The 22614-nt window shown below is 38.4% G+C and overlaps 1 protein-coding gene and 1 long non-coding RNA gene across 2 annotated transcripts in view; one reads left to right on the plus strand and one right to left on the minus strand.

The window, feature by feature from the left end:
- SYNPO2 (synaptopodin 2) overlaps positions 1 to 22614 on the plus strand; it is a 78901-nt gene that overhangs the window by 2997 nt on the left and 53290 nt on the right. The gene's annotated exons all lie outside the window — the stretch shown is intronic.
- The window catches only part of LOC121361508, a 32889-nt gene continuing 10739 nt past the window's right edge, over positions 465 to 22614 (minus strand). Inside the window, exons 2-5 of the long non-coding RNA XR_005956345.1 lie at positions 15445 to 15505; positions 5031 to 5101; positions 4790 to 4858; positions 465 to 687 (exon numbers count right to left, since the gene is read on the minus strand). This is a non-coding gene — a long non-coding RNA (uncharacterized LOC121361508). The remainder of the gene's footprint in view (positions 688 to 4789; positions 4859 to 5030; positions 5102 to 15444; positions 15506 to 22614) is intronic.

The raw sequence follows: 22614 nt of genomic DNA on the forward strand, positions 1-22614 counted from the left end.
GATGTCCTTTCCATTTTGCCATGAGATATATGAAAGAATATTGTTAAAATGAATATCATTGTGGTTTTTCTTCTTGAAAATTTCTTTGCAGTTTTTAATTTAAAATATGTACAAAATAATGGCTGATTTTCTGAACTACCATTTGAAAGAAAGTCCTGTGACTTTTTCTATGAATACTTAACAATAGTTAACAGTAAAGTTATATCCTTTAAGAAGCATGTCTTTTGCAACAGGTAATTTAATGGAGTTGTCCTACAGATGACTAGATTTATATTCATCTACAATGTGGCTCTGTTAAATCATCTTTGCAAGAGAGGTACATTATTCTGAGCATACTTGTTACCTGCACCAAACAGTAATTTGATGAACTCATTGTTTCTATCTGTCAAAGTCTTGGTAATTCATGTTTGGGAACTTAACCAAATAATTCTAGTATTTAAGGGAGGCAAGTTACATAACTCTGACCTATAAGCACTTCAAAGGAAATCCAGATCAGTGTCCTAAAACTAAAAATGAATGGATGGAGAAGAAGGAGGCTTCTGCTACTGCTTCCCAAATGGTAGCTTTACCTTTGGCGTAGTAAGGACATGTGACAACTGGCTGCCTGGTCATTTTAGACTTGTGCCCTTGTCCATCAACATGCTCAGATGTCAAGTCTCAGTTTCATTCTTTTGGATTCATTGGAACCTGAAACAGAAAGTGAAACTCAAAGACTTGGGAATAACCTGAACCAACAGCGTGAAAAGTAATATCTGAATTTGATTACTTAACATTGGATGCAAACAGAGATGGGCTGTGTTGTGGTAGTTTGGCTTTTTCTCTGCGTTTATCCAAAATACTTAACACATACAGAACAACCATAGGAGGTTTTTATCAACTTGACCTCTACATTTTGTCTAGCAGAAAAAAAATAAGGGGTGAGAGATGTTAGCACAGTTATGCTTTGGATCCTGAGGTAAGGCAAAACACACCACTGTCACATATATATCTGTAATGTATATATAAGCAAGCAGTTGGTCTATCCACAAAAGACATCACAGCTGCTGGGTTTAAGGAAACCTTTTTAAAGTTGTTGTCATGCCCTTACGTTGCTCCCACTTGCGGGCAGGTAAATGAGGTTGGTGAAAGCAGGATCTTCCTCTCCAGCACTGCTTGGAGCTGCAGTTCTCAGCAAGCTGGGTGAAGGCTCAGCTCTGAGCTAACACCAGCCTGCTGACCCTGCCTCGTTTGTATCACTTAACATTTTAAGCAGGATTTGAGCACAACTTTATGCAATAGCAATCAGCAGAACAAGTAATGTTTAAAAAGTTCTATTTGAACATTGGCAGCAAAGGAGGGGAGTCCAGAGTCAACCTACATGATTTTAAACACAACTTGCCTTACTTGGCCTGTATTTAAAACTGTTTGTTTAAATTTGCTGGCTAATACATTTCCAAACATAGTTTGTTTTTGCAGCCTGGACAGACTCTTATTCTCAAATTCACCCTTCAGACCATCTGACACAGCTGGTATTTGCTGATATTCAGAAAACTCCGTAAGGCATATTTACATATTCTTTCACATAAGGAGTTATGTGGAAGATTGCGGGTTTATCTTTCTTTTCTGGAGAGGATTTTGACTGTGTTACAAGCCTTGACCCAATTTAATAACCAATACATTTTTGCACGTGTTTAGATGACACAGTTCAGCTTGTATTTAAGTAAATTACCAAACTTCCATTGACAGACTGGAAGAAGCTGGGCTTTCTGGAGCTTAAGTTAATTTATTTTGCAAAACAGAGGAACAAAGTAAGGTTCCCCAAATCTAGCTAAAATAGACCACTGTTAAATAACTCTGTTCTGAAAAATCTGCCAGCTCTAGTTGGAAAAATAATGAAGAAGAATATCCATACACCTTAACCAACAAAGGTTTACATGTTCTTCTAAAGGTTAGGGCTCTGTGTTCCCTACTTTCAAGCTTTTGCATTCCAGCCATTGTGCCAGTGGAAATGTTTAGCACTGGAGTCCCATCTAGTTGTTTAAAAGCTGCAGGCTGAACTAGCACATGAGTGTATACCCCATTTTGGATATACAGGACTACATACCAAGCTGGTTTTGGCATGTTTCCCACAGTATTTAGCCAAACACAAGCATGTTTTGGATACATGGTATTATTCATTTTTCTTATTTCCATCTGATGCTTTTCCAGCTCTCACGCTAGGCGAGTTTTCAATGGAATAGAATGAACACCATAATTCACACTGATTTAAACTAAACAAACTAAAAAAACCAAACAGTGTATTCCTACTAAATTAGATTAGCTGCTTTGTATAGAGCTTTGCTTCATTTTGTACTTTCTTTGCTGGAAACATTTAAAATACACTGCAAGACATTATTACTTGTCATTGTTCTGTATTTTCTGCCATGGCATTCTTATTGTGAATGTGAATGTAATAGTAAGACTTCTGGCCAAGTTCACATTAAAATATCACAACAGGAAATGTTATTTACAGAGTCCTCTAGGACTGTGTCTGATTGTTTAAGAAGACACAGCTAACAATTTATGCATATCATGGAAGGCTTTTCTTTCAAATGCAGAACTCAGTGTTCTTCCTATTTGCAGCAGAAATATTTAGAGCAGAAATTACTTTAAGGGACCATATTTCATAAGTTAAATGCTTAGCACTCTATAAAGGGAGAAGGATTAGCAGAGATAGCTTCAGCTTTAAGAGGAGCAATTCTGTGCATGGAATTAGCTACGGACAGAAATGATAACATTTAGACTGCAACCATACTCATGAGCACTGGCTGGAACAAAACTGGCAGTTAAAAAAACCCCTGGATATCAGCTTGAAGGTTTTAAATTTCAAACCTAATGTATACAAGTTACACAGAGGATTTTTTTTTTTCCTTTTCAGTAATTTATCCCATCTGCACCATTTCATTAGAATCTGTAGGCCATAGTCAGTGGGAATTTTAGGATCAGACTAACACACATTTAGACTGGAACACTTCAGTGTGCACCAAAATCAAAGTGCTGTGTTTTGGTTACCTGCCAATGCAACCTGGTGTTGAGCACAAAGGCCAAAAATCTTCAAAACACCTCAGGACCTTGCTCTCAGTGGAGGGCTAAGAACAATGAAAAGTGTCTGTCTCTGTCTTATCTGGGGCTTATGTGGAAGGTAAATTATAACAAAAACCTGACCCTAAGCTTGCCAGAGACAACAGGTTTAGAACCTGAGCTCTCTACAATGTTCTGCAGTCCTGGGCACAGCACAGACCGTCCCTCTGTTATTTAGCAGGGAAACTCTGTCTGCAAGTTGTCATTCTACTTTATAGAAATAGATTTTGAATGCTTTCAGTATCTTTCTTTGTTTTACATCTTCCTACATCTGGGACTGGGCACTGAATGCACGGGTAAACTTTTGCTTCAAAAGAGTTATGTCATCCTGGACTGAGTAGCTGTGGAATCATTATTTTATGAATTTGCCTTTTTGTAAGTATATTTTAGAAATATGGTCCTGTTTAGGAAACTGGACGCTTTGGGTTTTGAAGCATGTTTTATATTACAATTCATTAGCAGATGAACTGGTGATGGGTCAAAACTATGAAGAAAGTAGATAAACTGTGGTGTTCTATACTGCTGGTTTCATTTGATACCTTCTCCATAGCATAAACATGCCACGTATGGCATAAATTGGTGCAATATTGAATTTCTAGAAAGTTCCTAAAATAAAAATAATGTAAGACGCCATATGTCCATTGTGGCTCTTGACAGCAACAGAAAGAAAAGCAAACAGAATGACAGGGGAGCATAATTTAATAAGACTAAATTTGTCCTTCCTAGTACTCTCTGCCTAATACAGGAATACCAGGAGCTGTTTGTTGTCTGATGGCAAAAAGATGGCAAAGCTGAAGATCTGTTTTAAAAACCTAACAGTTGAAATTTCACTAAAGGAAGCCTTAACAGAGGAGTTACTTTTTGTCCCATGAACTCATTGGGAGCTTTGCCATTGACTTCAAAGGACAAAGTATTGGACCTTAGTACATATAATATAGTGCAGTTATTTAATTGGAAGCAGATATCATGAATAAAAATCCTCATTGGGAAGAGTGTAGCAGATTTTGTTATGGATCTATTTAGTACAGATTTCGGTGTCTAGCAGAAGTAATTTCCTTCTAAGGAACAAAAAATCACCTTAGACTTCGCGGTATTGTGATAACACAGTTATATAACACAACTTTTATTCAAGTTATTTGGCAATTATTGGATATATTTCTTTTCCAAACTGTTTTGGAAGTCTGTGTGAGGACAAAGGTACTCACTTGAGCTGAAGGCATTTCAATCTGCTTATTTGTAAGAGAAAGAACTGATTGCTAATAGTATGGAGTAGACTGACATCACTAGAAGGTAGAAGCCATGAATTAAAGGACTGATAATGTATCAGTGTAAGCTAAGGAAAAAATTTAGACAGTGGCCATATCTCTCAGTTGCAAATGTTTACTGGTTGAAGGCACTCCTAGTAACTGCCCTCTCACTTTCTTTAGCTGTGCAAACAGACTGACCTGTGTTGGATGAATGGTATTCCCTAAACAATGTAGATTTCAGGGCTTTGCTAACTCACCTCATTTTGCCTGACAGCTCGGGCAACAGTCCTACGAGCAGTTTATCTGTCAGGTTTGAAGTGTAGAAGTCCCCAGGCGAGGAGAGGAAGGAGGAAAGGGAGAGGAGTGCCAGGCAGCTGGGGGTGACACTTTTCTAGCAGGCACAGGTGTGGCTGGACAAGTCTGTAACTCTTTGACACACTCACCTTGTAGATGTGTCTCCAACACTTTAAGTGGCATCCCTTTGGAAAGGTTCTAAGGGTCCTGCTTTTCATCTGTAAAAAAAAGCACCTCCATGGAGAAGTGTGCAGCAATAATTGCAATTGTTGTCTGTACCTGTGTAACAGGAGGTGTTCCCAAGATGTGCTGCTATCAAGGGGAATCACATAATGAGTTCTGACATCTTTATTCATCCACCACCCCTGAAACAGTAATCTCTCTACTTACCTTCTAAACCCTCATCTTCTCTGCCAGGAATTCTTGCTCTGCTTTCTCTCATCATTCTCACTGTAGTATTTCTATTTAAATACAAAAGTACAGACACTTACTTAAACATCAGTTTCAGTGAATTCACTGCAAATTGTGGGAAAAAAAAGCCTCTTACTTCAAACCTTGCTATTTGGTTAGAATACTGGCCATCACTTCCACTGATTTTCCTTTGGACTGAAAGAAATACGGGAAACTTTCTACTTACACAAACTCTCTCAGCACAGAAATTTCTGAACTACTAGAGCTTAACAGATGTGTCTGGAATAGAGTGATCAGCATTTTGTTCCACAAATTACATTTTCCTATTTTGCAGAGATCACTTCAAAGGCCAGTTGCCATAAGCCACTGATTTAATTACAGAGGATGCATATGGAAGTAATCTGAAAGGGATAAATAGCTTTCTTTATTATCATGTATTTATAATGAGCTTTCTGCTGAAATTATACTTGCAGGATGGATAGTGTAAGACTTGCTTGCAAAATCCTTCAAATTAGGAAAAACTATCATTAAGCATGGATGTTTTAAGCAAATTCCAACATGTGATAGTATTTAATGCCTAAGATCCTCATGAAGGAGCAGCTGTTAGACATCATTCATAGAAAAAGAGACCAAAGTTTCAGAATTGTTGGCTTTTCAAAAAAAAGAAAAAGGATATCTAGGAAATTAGAAGTGTTTCACCTAAATTGTCAGCCAGTTGAATAAGTATATTATGCTGATCAATATAAAATAAGCCATTCACAAAAGTGGAGAGTTTCATTATGGAATGCATAGTAAGATTACAAAATTAGCTTTTGAAAAAAAAATTAGTATTAAAGTTGTTATCTCATGGTATTCATACTGTTAGTCAAAATCAGTCTTTAGATGCATTGTGCATTTTTGGGGGTATCTGAGGGAAGGTACCTGACATTTGAAAACCACAACTAGGACACTGTTTCTTTGGAGCCCCCCACAGCCCCTTTGGTAAGTAATTTGCAGTGTGCCTTTAAGTCCACTTCAAATAATCACCTTTTCATGATACTGACATTATTGATTATCACTAGATGGTGCTCTTCACAATCCCCAAAATCATAGGTAAGTGAATGTAAAAAGAGTTCCACCTTGGAGGAGTTTTTGTTGAGAGGTTTGATGTTTTCTTACTGAAGCTGAAAGTGTTGTTCAGCTCAGTTCCCCTCAGACCACATAGCAGAATTAATGCCCTCAGGAAAATTTGTATTTATACCAAGTCAAGAATCACAGAATATCAAATTAATCAAAATCACAACATCAAATTAGTAATTCCAAATCTTCCTTTCACTTCTGCTTACTAGTCCCTGCACACAAATAAAATGTAATACCCTTAAGGAGGGCTCCATAAATTTGTCCTAGGGTTTGACTTGTGGTTTCGTAACACTACAGTTAGGACAAATTTTGATCTTAGAAAAAACCTGACTAAAAATGATTTCAGTCGTATTGCAGAAGAAGGAATCAGCTGTAATCCTTTAAAGAGAAAATAAAAGTATTTCTGCACCTGACACCACATTATGAACATTACATAGTAATATCACACAACTATTGATTACATACAGTGAAATAATAATTAAAAAGAGAATGAAAAATATTATCTCAAACCTCAGTTCCTTGCAGCCCAATATGACGACAGCCTGAGCAGACAGGGCTGGGAGCCCTGGAGGTGTAAGAACTCTCCCAGGTCTTGCATCCAATTTAAATCAAATTTTGAGCTATATTAAAATGGTGGTTTTAATAAATTCCTCATTATCCTTTCTTTGCTGTTAATTTTAGTCATGACTTCACCCTGTAACACTAGATCTTCATTTTACTAATTTGCTTAAGAATAGACTAACATGAAGTACACCAAATCCAAGACTGCATCACTGACCAGCCATGGTGTTGGAAATCTACCTGAGTTTCACAGCTTAAGCCCATTTTTACTCAAATAGTTTAAAATTAACAGATCAGTAGTACAGGTGTGATGTAACTAAATTTTTCATGGTTGAATCTTCCTTTCAAGGACCCTGATGCAGCTCCTAAATGTGCTAGATTTTTAAGTCAGTTTCCGCATTCCCACGATAATGTTACCAAAGCATTTCTGATTTCATGACACAATTTGTGACTACAGAAGGGGTTTGACTTTAAAGCCCCTTGTCATTCTGCTTCAGTTTTCTTCCTTTATATTTATAGGAACTGTGAGAAACAATCCAATGAATCTTAATGTAGCGAAAGACCCATGAATGCTTCTTTTTCTACACTGGCTAGAGCAGTACAAAGGCTACAATAATTAAGCCTGAGGAGGTAGTTAGGGTTGTGGCCTGTCATTTTTTTTAGAGTTACACTATGAACAAACAGAGCACTGAAATGCATGGCCTGAGAACAATAGTACCCAGCCCTGTACCAGCCTCCTGGGTCACTCACTGCTTGTTTGCTTCCAGGCCTGGTTTGCATAAGAGGACTGGAAAAGTTGCATAGGCTGGGAATTAGCACAAATTGATATGGGGTGCTAATTGACTCAGGCAGAAACTAAAGATGCTCTGACCTGTTCAAATCAGACTTGCATTCAGGCCCCTGGATTCCTGCATCATCCAGTGCTGAAGAATTAAACCCTGGCATGGTTCATCAGCTGCTGGGCCCTGGGATAAAAATAGACAGGCAGATATGGGATCATGTTTTAGCATAATCAGCTGAAACTGCAAAGGGTGGGAAGGAGCCCTTCCTCTTATGGGAAATGCTTTCTTGTTGGCTGTTTGCGTGTTGCTGTAGGCAACGGCATGGCAATTGAACTCACCAAAAATGAGAGCCAAACCAAATCTTTCCCCAAAACCTTTTACTGCCCTAGACCCAAATAGTTTTTTAAAGGTTGAAAAATACTCATTGTTCCATGTTTGTAGGCAGGTATGGTCCATCAAGAGCAAGGAATATGATTTATTTCAGTGACTGGATCAAATGTGCCAGATGCAGACCCAGTGACTGACAGCTGTAGGAGTCACCTCTTGCCTCAGCCCTGTGCAGTGCCTCTCTTGTCTGATAAACAACTAAAAAGCTTCTTCCAATAGCTGTCCATCAGATCATTACGAGAAGAAAGGATATGTTATGAAATCCTCTCTGCTTTTAGAGGCCTGTAGTACCACAGAAAGCAGTGTTCACCCATGGGGGTTCACATAATCTCATGTTATACCTGTATATCCCTTAAAGCAAAAATTGCACTGTTTAGTTTAATTTAAAAGTTTTCATGAACTTTTGTGGATTTCTTCAATTTTACATTTGCAAGATGCTCTCAGGCCAGATATTTTCACATGCTTGGGTTTCCTTTTGGCCATTTAACTTGGCTCACACAGGCCTTTTGTAGCTCTAGTTTCTCCATTATTTGAACAGATTTAGTCCCACCCTACAGCAGTATCTCGAACAGAGATCCTGACACAACTGCACTTGGCTGGTTTTGACTAGTTTCTTCCATGCTAAAAGAATGTGCAATCCTCTCCTATCACGGTGACATTAAAATGCTTTTGCTGTGCTCTTTCAATTAATTATATAAGTTAATAAGAAAAAAATATGTTTCAGGACAAAATAATAAAGAGAAAATGAAACTGGACACTGATTCTAACACTTAATTTAATTTATGGAGGTTCTGGCCTGTGACATCTTTTTATAGACTACATCATCCTTAGAAAGTGTGCTTCCCAGAGAAACTTGAGGAGGTACTTGCAGTTCATATAATAGAAGCTTTCTCTCAAAATTATATTAGTAAGAGGTGTCAGCAAAGTCTTCTGAGGCAGTCTGAGTCAGTTTATCATCTTTGAGGTGAAAAAGAGCACTGTACATTTTCACATTCCTATTCAGTTGCTTAAAAGGTCACTCCTGATCGTCAGTTAGTTGTAAAATGACTCCTTACATCACCAGCATGCTGAAAACTGTGACTGTAAGAGTTTGTTAAAAAGCTAAAATCAGTGCCATGAGATAAGGAGTTATACAACCTATCAATTTTCAGTGTACACGGTAATTTGAATTGTTGGAAAGCACTTGCTCAGGAAACAAATATAAAATTATGGAACCAATTCACATAAATGTCTTTTCAGTTAATACCTGTGCCTTCACACATTCCTCCTGGCCTCTACTCCCTTTGTTTGGTGCTTGGCATTTGGGAAAATGCTGCAGATCAGGGCTGACTTTGACATTACCAGGGGCTTCATTACACTCTTTGGAAAAATCACCGGTGAAAACTCTGCTGTCATATTGCCAGATGTTCCTTCAGACTGCTTTTTCTTTCAGAAATAAGCTCTGAAAGCAGCACAGTGCATGAGCGGAGAAGGCAGGGATGTCCATTTCCTCTTCAGCTTTTGTCTCCTGTTTTAAAGTTAGTATTTGACATTTGTTGGGAATTGACACACTTTCCATAGGGAACTGTCACACAGAGTATTTTGGATTTGTAGCTGCCAGAGTCTTCATTTCAAAAGTACTTACAAAAGGTGCCTCTTAATTGGTACAAGATGCAGTTATTTGTTGCTTTCCTATGCAGTTTTCAGTCTAAAAATCAAGTCATGAGGATGTGGCACAATGTAGGATTTAAACATTGTAAGGTTACTTGGAGGTTCCACAACAATGCAGCCAAGTCAGATGCATCATTTAATAGGTGAAAAATATGCAGGACATCTTGGAGCAAAGTTGGAGCAACAGTAGCCATGCAAAATGAAAAGGGATGCTGCTATCCTAGAGTAATACAACTAGGGCTATCTGAAATCTTTCTATGACCACGTTGGGCTGAAATCTGATGGCAAGCAGGTTTGTTATAGCCACGTGTTAATCTTCTTGAGCAGGATGAGTTATTAAATTAAATCCTTAAAATGAGCAGCTCTTTCATGTGCACTTATATTTTCCAGATGTATGATACAGTCAAGATTATCCTGTGCATTTGCATGTACTTGTTTCTTTTGTTGTTATTTTTAGAAAATTCTTTAAAATTATTATTGTTCTAACATCTGAGTAAGATTTGAAAATATATTTTTATTTTCGTCTCATGGCATTTTCCTGTTCTCTTTCTTAAGAGAAGTTCTTATTTCTATTATTCAAAGTTTTGGAAGAGACCAGGATTTAACTTAAACTAATTAAGCAGGTAGGAATTTTGTCCTAGGTTTCACTCATTTGAGAGATTCAGCAACATCAGTGACATTTATGTCACATTTAGCATTATGGTTTTATAAAAATTTCATCCATGCTAAAAATAAAAGCTGTGCTTCAACATAAATAATAGCTCTTCAGATGGTGATGTTTTTCAAAGCCCTTCCTCCTTGACAGAACCAGTGCTGCAGAAAGTCAGTGCTGTGCCTTCAGCACGTGGCCATTCCCTGCTGAGTCCTTCCCTCAGTGATCCTGGCAAGAAATGTGCACCTGGAGGTTCTGACCCTCTGCAGGAATTTCACTTCTAAAAAATATTTTAAACTAAACTTCCAACTCATGCCTATGATCTAATGGCATCAGTTAGCCTGCATCCCTTTCCTCTGTGAAAGGTTTCTTAGGAAAACATTACTTCAGCTCCCAGAAGGAGCACATCTGGCTGGTCTTGCTCTAGGATCGATGCATTTCATGAATGTGTGGGCTGCAGCCTTCTGTCTGTGGAACTGCATCCTTGACTTAGCATATGTCTTAAAGCTGGCACAGGTCTTAGACAAAGACCATGAAAGTACTTCAGGATCTATCTGGGATGAGAGATGCCATATTACGTTTGTGCTAATATATAAAAATAATAATTCAGAGGAAGAAAATTAAATAAAATCACAAAAATGTATGCCAAAGGTATGAAACAATACTCCAGCTTCTTATATTAGGAACTGTCAAAATGGCAGCATTAAAAACAACCCCAGCTGGCTCCTTCCCAAGCTCCATGCTTTTTGGATTTCCTTAAAAATTCAATCTACAATTTCTGAATAATGCATCCATTGTAATTCAAGGACGCTCCCCTGCTGGTTTTGATTAATTTATTTCAACAACACAGCTAAAGTCTGCTGTAGCTCCTCTGGTAATATAAATCCCTTTTACAAAGGATTCTGTTGTCTCCACCTCTCTAATAAACTATAGTGTCAGGGGTTCAGAGCTAAATGGATGGCAATACAACTTTAACAATTCATCTCTGCTTGTGTCTGAATTAATATCAGGTTTTTGTCCCCTTCAATCTTTAACTAATTTATAACTCTATTCTTACCTTTCTGTATAAGTAACAGATCCAGTGAAATAGTTTAATTTGCATGCAATCACACTTTAAATTTTTAATTTTATACTATAAAAATTAATATCTTGAATAGAATGTCAGATATCTTAAAAAATCCCCATAGCCCAACTTTTTAAAAATTACTGTGGTTCTCCTGACTAATGCAACTTTCCTTACAGTAGCAGCTACCGGAATCTGGTTCTTACCTGAGTTCCAGCTTCCATTAAAATTAGAATACATTTTTGGATACCCTGGATTGCAAAGTGATCCCACTCCCAAGGGAGAAAAAACCCCAAGTAATAAGTAATCCCAAGTTTTTAATGTTTTAATCTTTTTTAATGTGGTACTAGAGAAACTGGCATTTGCTGGTTGCCAGGCTAATGGAATAAGCTTGGCAGGCCCACAGTCTGAGAACAAAATGCCCAGTGAGAACACTTAAATACCTGTTACAGTTTCTAAGGACAGAAATTGAGTAGCACAACAAAGCTGCTATTAAAATAACAGTGGCTTTCAGAGGTTCATAGATTGTCACAGCAAATTATGGCATGCAGATATTTTCCCAAATCCTAAGAGCATATGTATTGTCTAGCATTCAAGCAGCATGACTCCTTTTGGGGGAGCATACAGCACTTTAAAAGAAATTGCTGTTAGCTTACTTATACAATTACATACTCTTGAACTGTTTTCATTTCACATAAATATTAAATACTCCTTTGTTTAAACTAATCGATTTTAAAATATTATATGAAAGGAAATCAAACAAATGTCAAGCTGTTTCTTACAGATTTCTGGTAAACTTGCTGCTCATTTGACATGTTGCATGTGTCGTTCCAACAATGCCCTTATGTGTGAGTGTATATACAGATGCTTTAGGCTAAATTAAACAATGTTCTATAGCTAGGACTGTTTTTGTAGTCCAAATAAAGTAGGTAGTGTTTTTATAACTATCAATTCTTGGGTTATGGAGAATGTCTTCAAATAGAAACAGAAAGAGGTTTATCTTTACAAACAGGTCTCATTCCCTTAAAAGGAAGTTGTTTCTTTTTTCTTCTGCTTCTTTGGAGAACTGACTACAAACTGGGAATGGTTATTGTATGACTCATTTGGGAAGAATAGCTACAGTGTAAAAAGTTCAGAAAGGATTTTAATAAAACCAAACCAAATTATCTTCTCTTTTGGGCATGATAAGGATAGTTTGAAAGAGCAAAATATGAAGTTTTTCAGAATGCTGTAAGTCAACCTAATACTGTAGTGTTTTAAAGGGAAGGGGGGAAAGGTCAGGAAAGGCTAAAACATTCTGCCCTAGTTTCAGTTCTGTAGATAAGACAGAAATCCCCTTTCTTAAGGAAATTTTAATTTACTTCATTCTGGTCTTATCTAGTCTGGCAGTGACCTCCCACATGCACCAGGAAAATCACTGGCTGCCAAAACCAGACATGGAGCTGGGGAATGATCCCCTACTCAGCTTGTACAGGTAATGAGACTTTCCTGCTGCAGCCCATGTACTTCAGGTACTTGGAAATTCCCCCAGACACCAACACGATCAGTTATACTGTTAAAAATTATGACATTATTCCAATAAAACAACTTTGTTGCTGTGCACAGTAAAGACTGCAGATGCCACAAGGAAATGTTATTGTATTACTCCCTGCATTGCCTTCCCTGCAATGCCACAAAGGATACAATAGTGAAGTTAAGACAGAAAAACTTATCTTAATGTTTATTGCTCAGCATCCTATCCTTACAGCCCTCATCTTAGTTTTTTACAGTTTTATAAATTAAATCATGTCTTCAACATGCCACTTACAGTTCTGTTTATCTAGTGCTGCAGCACTTGAGTATCCTCTGCCTTTCAGGGGGAGAAACTGGGGTTATGTCTCATAAAGCAAAGTTTTAACAGGGTTTGTGATCTCTTCATCTTAGGAACATGCATTGAAAAAGTGCAGGCTTGTTCATGCAATAGCTGGGTGAGGGACGCTGGCTGTTTAGCAAGTGCTCCATGCAAAACATGGAAAAAATGCAAATTTTTTTCCAAGTTCAGCACTAGTTATTTGCATATTGTTAATCTAGCAGGAGAATTTTATAAAATTTTTATTTTCTTTCTCCTTAGTGTATACACAATATAAAGGAATTTGTCCCTTGTAGTCAAGCCACATTCCCTTAAATTTCAGACTATTTTAGACTTTTTGTTTGAAAGTTAATTTCCAGTGTTGTCCATTTTTATAAAAGTTTCCCAAAATGCTAGTAGAATTTTTTTTATTATTTTCTCATGCCTGAAGCACTATGAAACTTTTCCCTGAGTGTTTATCCTAAGATTAGCTCAACTGAGGCTCAAGTTAATAGAAAGTGACCAAGTGATTTCGATGGGAATTTTACACTTGGAAAGCAAAATCATGACAGTAATTTGGCAAGACTATTAATCTGGACTCTTATTCCTAGGAATTTTACAGGAAAATGCTGAGCATTTCAAACTGCTATGAGGCTAACTGCAATTGAATCTTCTGAACATATCTAGAATGTCCTGTAGTCTTCAAGTTAAGTTAAAAAAAAAAAAAGCTTCAAAACCCTCTTCACCCCACTTCCACCTTGCTCATGTTGGACCATTTGGGAATGTCCTGGCCAAACAAGGTTCATGGATGTGTCACAAGCACTCAGTTCTTTCTGCAAACCCAGAAATAATGACTCTGTGCTTTACAGTCTAGCCCAGGTTTTACAGCAGAGCTTAGACATGCACTGCTGATGCTCTATGAGGTACCTTTGATGATGGGAGATCTACAGGCAAATAATTTACCACTGCAGTAGATTGTGGATAGACAAATTATAGAATTTGGATATTTTAATAGATTAAAAAATGTACATCTTTTATAGATCTCATATTTAAAAAAAGGTGTGGGTGAAACTGCTGCTGCTGTCCCAAGGTGCTGCTCATTGTGAGGGTCTAGAAGGTTGCTGCTTGGGAAGGGTCCTGCTGCTGGCAATGGCAGGCCAGATGGGACAGGAGGCTCATTCTTGACAATAGTCTGGATAGTGCACCGCCTGATAATGAGGGAAGTGATATTTCAACAGACTGCAGAAGAGACTCTGCAGTGCCTCTTTTAAAGGCCTGCCCTGGACCTGGTTGCCAGGGAGCTGCAGGAGGGCGAAGGCTGGCAGCAGAGAGGGAAATAATTCAGCTGAATTCAATTAGAGTGCATCAGTAGAACCAAGTGAACTATTTAAATAAACAGTTTCCCTAAATCAGAAAGGGTTATGGCCACAGAAATTGGAGCCTTTACAGATTTCTTTACACCATATTGAGCTATTCATGCTTTCTAACATGAGCCACTGCATTGCACAGTTGCAAATGTGCTGAGCATATGACTGTGTTGAGGCTGGCACACGTGGCAGGGCCCCACCTTGGCCCCTCTGACACTGGTCATTTTTCAGGATCCACAGCAGGCAGAGATACAGCAAGGCACTGCTTTCCCCACAGAGACTGAGGAGCTGCTGCCTTGGTTTGTGGATCAAAGGGAACTAGCAGTAACAGCATGAGAGAACAGGACTGAGCAAACCTTTCCTTCCCCCTTCTGCTGAGGACTCCTGCTGAACACCTGCAGAGAGGGCAATGGTTCCTCTGGTAGAATGGCTCCAGATTTTTCAAATATCCTGATCAAACCACTGGCCAGGATATAACCCTAATGGAGTAGAAACAACCCAACACTTTACTAATGCCTTTGGATATCCTGGATCAATTTTCCTCTAAGTGCTACCTAATTGATGTAATGAGAGTGATTTTCTTGATTTAAAAGGAAGCATCCTGAGTATTTCCTGGACTGTAGATTTGAGTTATTTGGCACTGGTATAGGTATTCACCAGCCAGCAAACACCTAGTATTTATGTACAACAGCCATTGCACTTCATACTAAAGCCAGAGATTTAGGAAGAAACTGGGTGTGAGAGAGTGCTGCTTGCAATTGAGACAAGGGGGTTCTTTGAGCCATATAGGAATGCATTTCCCTACTGCTTAGACTTCCTTGATGGTAGCTTTTGCAGATACTTCTGTCTAAGTGAAAAATCAAAGTGAAGAAACATAGTAATACACAGCAATAGCTATGAGAAGAGCACATACTGCAAGAGATTGCTAGGTCATATATTCAGGGGAATAATATAATGTCCAGCAGAGACAACAGAAATACTTACAAGTGTTGAATAAAGAAGTGCCTTAGCTTTTAGGTGGTATTCTCAAATTACGATTTCCTGCCTAAAAGAAAAAAAAAGGATAATGAAGATAAACACAAGGCAACAACGAGAAATAAAGGAAACAATCTTATAAAAATACTAGGGCAGGAAGCAACACACATTTTGTATATGAAAAAAAGACTCCAAAGAAAGTGTAGTGATAGTCCATAAAAATGTTACCTCAAAATGCTGTGGAATTTGCAGTTGAGCTCCCATTTCCTTCAAAGGTTGAAAGTGACAAGTTCCTGTAAAGCAGCCTTCTCAAAGTTGCAAAGGCCAATGGTTTAGTTTATATTTTTCCTACTGCAGAGCAAATGACTGACAGAGGTCAAGCACAAAACTTGAAAGTTAAGTCCTTCCCCCGAGTCCCTTTCCTGTTGCTGCCTCCCCTTAGTGTTCCACTCTCTTGGTTTCTGAGTTCTCCTATGCATTAGTTGGCAGCCTCAGCTCACAGCAGCACAAATTTACACACAGCACCACCAGAATTCCTACTTGGTGTATTTTGAAAGCCTAAATCAACCCTTATGGAAGAAAACTTATCAGATACTTTTGCTGGAGGAAAATCTCCATGCTCACAATATAAAATATCTTTTGCCTGCTTTTTCGCACTCAGAAGCAGAAACCTAAATTGTCTGAAAGATTTTTTTTTTTTTTTTCTCCAAGTAATACCTTTTTTGGTTATGGACCAGTGGTGCTGACAAATATCCAACTCTTGCCAGGAGCTAAACTACTAAATGTCAATCTAGTCCGTTTTTGACAGTACACATGCAAGATATGGCCACAGCTGTAAAACAACATTTTTAGCATGCTCCTTAGAATAGCTAAAATCAAAACTGCAAGAGAAAGCACAGTCAATTTCAAACCTTGTTGTATAACTGCAATAATTACTTCTGAAAGAAAATAGCCTGATCCACAGAACAAGGGTGACAACAGGTTCTATTAATCAAAGTGTACTCTAATGGAGCTAAAGATGGAGTACAAACAAGAAAGTCAGAAATATTATTCAAGTTGACCCATTTTAAACTCCTGAAATGTGGGTGAGAAGGCTGTAATATTTTGTGCTTATATATTTTGAGGCATTTGGATGCCAGGACCTAATTCTTAGCTTGGGCCCAAGACTGCTTCAGCAAACTCATTTTAGAAATACAGTTTAGTTTTCATATTGATGTGATCAGCAGAACTGGTTACTGGCAATGTAACTTGCTGAAGGGCTCCGTTGGAAGAGCTGGTTCCAGTAATTATTGCAGCAGTTACAAAGAGCTGATGAGGGGCAGGGATGAGTTATGAATCCACACAGAATAGTCCCACATTACAGCCCAGGGCCTAAATTCATGAGTCAGACACAGCTTTTTCTGGAAATTGGGCTTGGGTTTCCAACTACTGCTCTTACCTGCAAACCTGCCTTTATCACATATGAGTCATTAAGTGGATCAGTTCTGAACACATTTTGAACACATTTTGCAGTCAGAGCCTCATCTGATGTCTCAGTGTCCCTCATCCCTCCGTGGGCTCTGACACCCATAGTGTGCTCCTCTGATTTCCTTTTCACAGAGACATGAGCACACAACTTCCACCCTTGAATTATCCACTTCTAAATTAGCTTGGTCTAAAAAGCTGCCTTCAAACACCTTGTATTTCTTAGTCTAACCTAACCCCTAACCTGGGCCCTATTTTCTTCTGCTCTGTCCTTGGTTTTCTGGTCCTTTTCTTCTAAATCCTTCCACATACATCAACTACATCAATTCTAATATCAGTTGGGCTCTTAGGGTCATCTTTTTGGTCATTTCTATCAGGGGAAACAGCTCCACTATGCTTCCCCCTGTTTAATGGCATATACACATCTTTCCTAACATTTCCCATTCCTTCATCTGTCAGGTGTTTTAAGGAAGGGAACTCAACAGGCATGTTTGAAACAAGCCATTCCAGGTAAAGGTACTGGGAAGCCCTGATGCATGATGAGTACAAAAGTTCAGTCTGGGATTGTGAGGGTTATCAAACAGGGAGGAACAGTAACTAAAATGTATTAACTGCTTCACTACAAACACTGTGTGCACAAGAAGATGTAAATGATGATGACAGTAGATTACACTTGGTTCGCAAGCTTTCAAACATGCACAGTATGAAATTCTTTCTCATTTATGCAGCTGAGCAAATTTACTTCAGCCAGCAGTTGGGGGGTCTAAGAAAACTGTTTGGAATATAGCACAAGAAGACATCTGTACTGCTGAGAGAGCTTTGAAGACATGCCAAATTTATTTGGGGGTTTTTGTCTTTCAATAAGGTTAAGGCTCTTCTAGAAAAATCCTAGTATTACTTCTACTCCTCACACTAAAAATAAACCCCAAATGAAAACAGCATCAGGGACAGTCATGAAAGAACTTTTATGGCCCTATATATAGGGTGTCCCAAAACAGAACAATATACAAATGAAATATTGAATAGTTTACATGTTGTGCATTCAAACAACCATCAGCCAAATATGTCTTTAGAAGTGTTGATATGAGATACAGAAGTTGCCAGTTCCCTGCAAAAATCACCTATAAATGCTTGCAAATAGCAACATCCTGTTACAAGATGCTATTACTATTATGCTTCAGTATTTAACTAGCCTTGGCAGGCAGAAGGAAAAACAAAAATATACTCACATTCTGGCAATCTACTGCATGCTGAATTTTAGAGCATTGGCCATGCATTGTCCTATTTAGGAAATTTTTTTGTCTAGATTTATTTGTTTGGGTTCGATAATGTAACTGCAAGCAGATCCAAAATGACAATAAGCTTCATTCCAAATGCAGTAGGAGAACACAGACACAAATGCTGCTTCACTGCTTGTCCATAAGGAGGATTGCAAAGGATCTGTTAGGCTCCTAAAGGAAGAAGTCTGCTAGCATTTTTCAGGCAGAATTTGCTAGTATTGCTGATTTACTACATTTGTACACAAAATAGTAAGGTACGTAAATTTCAAGACAGCATATCAAATTCTCACACAACATAAATGTTCTAAGCATGAAGCTTGGAAAGACTGGATTGTATTCAAAGTTTGGGTGAAAAAAAAGTAGCAGTTCCTCTTGTGCAGCTAAATTTGGAAAACAAGAGACCCCCAGGAGTGCCCTGCAGTGGTTTGTGGGCTTCTTTAAGAACACTATGCTACTCAGTGCAAGTCAGGCCCACACTATCCCATTCCTCAACAGCTCCCTTGCTTAATAAGTGGAAACACTGGAAAGGTGTTTGCTATTTTCCTTCTATTTTTTCTGTCCCCCGCATTACATAAATCTAAATTTTCAATTTAAGATTACTAAAGATTCAAATTCAAATGATCCTAAATGTGCAACTACCTTTTGGCCATATCTAGACAATTGCTTGGCCTCCTCCTTTTATGACAGCCCTTCATCATTAAATCTTTTTTGTCAAGAGAGGTAACTGGAAATTTCAGGCTTCCAGTTCTCTATTCAAACTTGCTTTTGAATCTCTAAAGGATGCAAGGGGTAAAGCACATTGGAATTTATTTATGAAGCCCTACTGGTAGCTTTGCTGTTAGATCTCCTGTGGCCACTGTGGGGGCGATGGCTCCAGTCCCCATGGAGACATCTAACAATCCTCTTTGCTAAGTAACTGGACAAGTAGCCATTGGTGCAGCATCACACAGAGTGCTGGCATATGTTTTTTCAGTCTTATCTTTGAGCTTTTTCTCCTTGGATGAGTTAATTTTTTCAATCCTAACATGAATTTGACACGATTTTTGGCCAAAAAACAAGGCTAGTTCTGTGCCAGAAAAGCCCAGGATAAATGTGTCAGAACCTATTTTCATCTGCTTAGTTAAGTTTTACAGAACAACATTTAAGCCCTTCTCCCCATCCAGAACTATGCCTACCTTGAGTGCTTTGTTTATTTTTACTCAGGATAGCTAGGCAACAAGGGAACAAGTGCCCATGACCTGGTAAAACTGCATTGTATTAAGCTGTCTGTGTCCAACTCTATTTCAATGTCAAGAGATAAATCAAATGCAAAACCTAGACCAAAGCCATGGAGCTGTGGGTTTCTAATGTTATCTTCATCTCCTTTTTCAAAAAAATTAACACTGCAACCACCCAGCATCACTGACTGAAACAACTGTAGATTTAACTTCTGATCCAAATCCTGCACACTGAACTCACATTTGATTTTTAACCATTGGCTGAAGATGCAGTTGTGATGAACCTTTATCTCCTCCCTATCAGAGTGCATAGAAAGCAATGCATCGTCACCTCTGAGACACCCAAAACCAGCTCTTGCCAGAGGAAGTGTGTGGTACCTATGAGCTGTGGCTCTGCAAAGGGCTCTGGCATATGACAGAGCCAGGCAGTGTGGAGTCTGTCAGGCTGAGTGCGAGGTAGGCTTGTCTGCCCCTGTATCCCAGTCTGGGATCTGGGAGTACTGAGGAGCACCGTGGAGGTGCAGGAGCCGATTGCATATGTTGATCCAGGTGGAACCAGATTGATGAGCCCAAGCTCAGGGCTGTGGCTGCAGCCAGCAGAGGCAAGGAGGATGCTGCAGGCAGCTGTGGGAGCAGGGTGAAGAGGATATAATAGAGAACAAATCTGGCCAATTTTTTCAAGTGTGGTTTGGCCTCAGAACTGCTCAGAATCATTACTGTGTAATATATTAGATGTGCCTGAACAAGTTAAATGTCTTCTTTTCTTGGACAATGAAACAATATTCCTTCTTTTCTGTACTATAAATTACTGTAAAATACAAATTGAGATATCCTGTTGATATGTGGGTTTTCTTTCTGGTTTTGTTTGGTTTGGTTGTTATGCCTGGTTTCTAACAAAGCATAACGTTCAGTGCACATTCATGTCAGCAATGGCCTTATTTGAAACAGCAGTTCTTCTCAAGGTACCTCGCAGGGTGGTGACCCTTAATTCCAGGCATCCCAGCTTTGATTAAAACCACATGAAACAGTTCATCTTTGTAACCCTGCACTAGTGCATCGCCTGCTTTCCTCAAACTCACAAAAAGCCTGTACTAAGTCTACCCTAACTCATCTTTATGTTGGTCACATCTTCTTAAAATTGTCTGTCTCTCACAGTTCGAGCTCTGAACAATTATTACAATCACAAGCATTCCTCCTGAATGAGGAGCAGAGTCATTTTCATTTTAAATCCAAGAACAAAACCATCTTTTCCTATAAGACAAGATTTCCTGTTTTCTCCTTCTACAGAAGTAAATTGCCCATTATCTTTCCTAGGGTTATAAGAAGATGAAATCATGTACTGCAAGTCAGTGGCTATTCCTGTCCCTCCCAAAAGTCACTGGCTAGAATGGAGAGGAGAAGGAAAAGAAAGGAGCACAGAATGCAAGAACAAAACCACAAAGCTCTTTGGGGAATTGAAAATTTTAAAAAAGGGAAAAAAAGGAGGCAACACACAACTGCCACCACCAGTAACTGCAAAATCCTTGAAGAGGAGCTGTGAGGAACTGCTATGGTTTTATCACCCATTTTAAGACAAGATCAACAAATATAATACAGGGCTTTTCAACACAAGCCAAACTATGGCCACATTCACACTATCACAGTGACACAGGGCACCTAAATCCAACAAAGACCACCTTTTCTGAATTCTCTTTCCCTCTGAGCAATCACTACCTTCTCTACTGATGTTTTCTTTTTGTTTAGAGGTCAAAAATATTGTTGGTTGGGCCCCTGTGTTTCTCTCTCAGGCTTTCACAGAGGGTTTTTGACAAGTTGGTATGTTCTTCCATGATCATAGTTTTATGATTTCCATTTGAATACCCACACCCTTTTCTTTCCTTCTAAAGCAACTGCTCTGATCATGCAGGCCTTGTATCAATTCAAGTTTTTAAAACTGCACTGGAGATGCCTCAATCCAATCAGACACTTGTGGAAATTGATTAATTGATTAATAATGAATCCTATCCACATAAACATCTTTTCATCCATCTTTTCTCTCCCTGGGGAAAAAAAAAGTTCCCACCTAGCACTTTAACAGATAAATAAATGAAGCATTTGTAAAGTGTCAGCAGATCCCCAACTCCATCCTTACTGTTCAACACGTTCAAGAGGGACCCAGAGTGAGTACAAAAGACATGAAATAGTGTGTGAGTGATCCTCTTATAGAATAGTATCTAATTTCTAAAATCTAGCTGTTGTTTCTGGCTTCTGGTTAGCAAACTAATGCAGATTGGGGTTTTGTGAGAGCACCATACAGTGTTATGTGCTTTTGTGACATTCACAGTGTATCTATTGCATGGACAAGAAGTCATTTCTAAACCAGTGTAGACTAATTACAGCACACAGAGTAAAATCTCGTGCTCTGAAAATATAAAACACAGCCACAGAAATTATCTTGAGCACCTGCTTGCAAAAGTTGTAAAGCTTCTCCTTAAATAAGGAAATGCAGACAGAAGATTTAATAGATAAAACATCAAAACAGAAACTTTCTGACTTACCTTCTGTCCCTAGGTGTGTTGATGTTTTCTCAAGGTTGTGAAGTACTAATTATCCCCAAGGCTAAAAGCAAATTCCTCATATAATAAATCCTAAGCATAAAGCAGCCACTACAGTTAAATACTTTGAGAAAAATCAGTTGATCCTCTAATAGTTCAAATTCTGGCTGCAGAAATACCTCTGTTCATTGAATGATGAGACAGGAACCCTTTACAAGCCCCTGAAAGTAATTCAGCCTTACTAATTTTCCATCAGAACTTGTAATCTTGCCTAAACATTAAATTCCAGATTTAAAAAAGAATTCAAAAGACCCTTAAAACCAGAAAAGTAATTGAATACTGTTTTTTCAATTGTGGTTTCACTTTCTGTCGGAAGCAAATGTTCCTGTGGGGATCACCTGAAGGAATGCCAAATATCCACAACAGACTTCAGCACTGCATTTCATAGAGTAGTGCAAAACTTTTCACAAATAAGCAAGCTCGGAGGAGCTTAGCTCTGTTTCAAATAAGCATGAAATTGCTTTGTTGTTTCTTCAGTTTTCATGTGGAACTAAGTGAAACAGAGCAATTTTAATAGAATTTTGCAAGGAGATTTGTATTAGTTCATTTTAATTCAATTATCAAGCATATAAGCTCTTTACGTGGACATACCCAGAGAAAGAAAAATTTAAGTTTCAGAGCCAT

Source organism: Pyrgilauda ruficollis, unplaced genomic scaffold, assembly GCF_017590135.1.
Source record: "Pyrgilauda ruficollis isolate IOZ18807 unplaced genomic scaffold, ASM1759013v1 scaffold58, whole genome shotgun sequence".
Lineage (NCBI taxonomy): Eukaryota > Metazoa > Chordata > Aves > Passeriformes > Passeridae > Pyrgilauda > Pyrgilauda ruficollis.